This window comes from Ctenocephalides felis, unplaced genomic scaffold, assembly GCF_003426905.1.
Source record: "Ctenocephalides felis isolate EL2017-DRISC unplaced genomic scaffold, ASM342690v1 CF-g0.4_SCAFFOLD_03572, whole genome shotgun sequence".
Classification (NCBI taxonomy): Eukaryota; Metazoa; Arthropoda; class Insecta; order Siphonaptera; family Pulicidae; genus Ctenocephalides; species Ctenocephalides felis.
The window spans coordinates 32,761,915-32,764,567 of NW_020539726.1; the positions used below are offsets into that span (position 1 = coordinate 32,761,915).

At 24.7% G+C, this 2,653-nt stretch overlaps 1 long non-coding RNA gene across 1 annotated transcript; it reads right to left on the bottom strand.

The window, feature by feature from the left end:
* Window positions 1–1,308: 1,308 nt before the first annotated feature.
* Window positions 1,309–1,617, bottom strand: LOC113387971. Its single transcript, XR_003368173.1, has 3 exons — window positions 1,598–1,617; window positions 1,416–1,542; window positions 1,309–1,346 (listed from the first exon to the last, which is right to left on the bottom strand). It is a non-coding gene; the product is annotated as an uncharacterized LOC113387971 (long non-coding RNA).
* Between the last annotated feature and the right edge of the window lie 1,036 nt (window positions 1,618–2,653).

Consider the following 2,653-nt stretch of genomic DNA (forward strand, 5'->3'; position numbering starts at 1 on the left):
TATTTGAAGATTTGAAGTTGAAATAATATAACGCATAAATCAATGTCATTTATTTAACAATAAAACACCTGAAATTTATTTATTTATTTATTTATTTATTTATTTCTGAAATGAACATATACGTAAATTTATTAAGAATGTTTTTGTGGAAATTCATTTATTAAATATAAACAATGATACAAATATATAACTGCATTAAAAATATGATTATTTATAAAACACAAAAGTGTCATAAATATTGATTATTTTTTTAATAGATATTTATTAATACATATCAAGTAAACTTTTTTTATAACAATAACAAAAGCAAATAAACTTTCCTATTTATAACATCATCACTCGATAAAACATTTCACAGCATCTGAACATATTTTATTTGTTGTTAATATATTTATTATCCATTATGAAATATTTATTTCATCGTCTAGAACAGTCATTGGAAAACCTACCTTACATTTGATATATATCAAGTAAATTATAATCGAATAATTATTCTATTATAATTTACGTGATATATATCAAATGTAAGGTAGGTAAAGTAATAAAAGTAATAAATGCAAATTAACTTAACTATTTATAACATCATCACTCGATAAAACATTTCACAGCATCTGAACATATTTTATTTGTTGTTAATATATTTATTATCCATTATGAAATATTTATTTCATCGTCTAGAACAGTCATTGGAAAACCTACCTTACATTTGATATATATCAAGTAAATTATAATCGAATAATTATTCGATTATAATTTACGTGATATATATCAAATGTAAGGTAGGTAAAGTAATAAAAGTAATAAATGCAAATTAACTTAACTATTTATAACATCATCACTCGATAAAACATTTCACAGCATCTGAACATATTTTATTTGTTGTTAATATATTTATTATCCATTATGAAATATTTATTTCATCGTCTAGAACAGTGACTGGGAAACTTTTTCAATCATAACCCCAAAATATTTTTGTCCAAGTTTGTATTGTCATCTGAAACCTCGTATTCCTTGTTAATAAATTTATAATATATCATTATATATTATCAATATGAATAATTTATGAAAGCGTTAAAATGAGATTGTAAAATGCACTCGACTCTACTTTTACCTTAAAAAATAATGACTTCATATCATAGTCTAAAATCTTGCTATGCAAATGTACAGATTTATTGACATTCCACATTGCATTTATTATAATCAAACATTATGACTATTCTGTCAAAATTTATATCTTTCCTTTCTATAACTTATTTAGTTACAAACTTTTGATGAAAAACTTTTCGATAACATTTTACTACTAAGCAAACCAGTTTCTCTATTTTCTGCGCTTACAACAATATTACCTGAAAATAAATAAGAATATGTTTTAAATGCAGAGACATATAATTATATTATAACAAGTATTGTCTTACCTTTTATAAATATGAAAGTGCAGTATGTCTTCACTCAAAAAGATTAGGTTATGTTATATTTTATTATGTTATATTTTATTATATTTCACGTAATATGTACAACTGATTTCTCAATGTGTTTAAACTCCTGATCAATATAAAAATCCTTAGTGAGAAAAATAAAATTATCTTGCATTTCTTACCATTTTTATTGAAAACTTGCAAATTTTGACATTTCGAATAGCTAGTTTCCGATTATTTATTAGAGATACTAATAATAATGTAGTTAGCAGTAATTATTCTAAAAATAAATAGCTATTAGTTACAATGCATAAACGCATAATTAAGTATTATACTCACCAATAGTAAAAAGAATTCGTCTATTAAAACTAAGGTTATGTTAGATATACATAACTTATTACTTAATCTATCCATCCCAAATCAAATCAGATGACGTAAAATTAAGTTGAACTTTCAAACCTTTGTATTTTAATCCAAAGTAACAACAAAGAAATGAAATATTGTATATTTTTCAGAGACAATGCTTACTTAACCAAACTTGTTTGTGGTATATATTTCGCACCAATGCACATTACACACATTAGAAAACAATGTACACTATAACACTATTACACATTACACATAACTGAAAATATTATTCGATTATTTCCAGCAAAACTAGTATCTTAAAACATACTATAATTAACAATTTTGCATTAAAGGCTAAGGACGCCGTGTGACGCGCGTCGCTTCTTGTAGGCATACGTCATGCATAGAAGGCATAGAAAGATCTAGAACCTTATACCTGCGGTTCAGGATAGTGAGTTACTACAACAAGATTGTATATCTTGGTGGTGTAATGGCTAGCGTCGCAGCCTTTTGATTTTGATTTTGGGGTTCAAATCCCAGTCCATTTATTATTATTTTTTTATTTTATAATTGTATGAGTAAATAAAATTAAAGTTTTCAATTAGTTTTATATATATCGGACAGTATTTAAAATAAATTACCCTGTAACATTTATAACTTTTTTATAATGAAAGGAAAACTGAATTTTTATACTATTCTCAACATTTGAGGTTTTCATAAAGAAACCGTATAAAGTATTATACATCATTAGAATCGTCTCAAAATTCTTAGTTTTTCTTCCACATATCACAACTTAGTATTTCAAACGGTTTGGCCTATGGGCGAGTTGCAGTGCTAAAATTCAAGAAAAATTGAAAAATCTGAAAATAATTATACGAACACACATATTG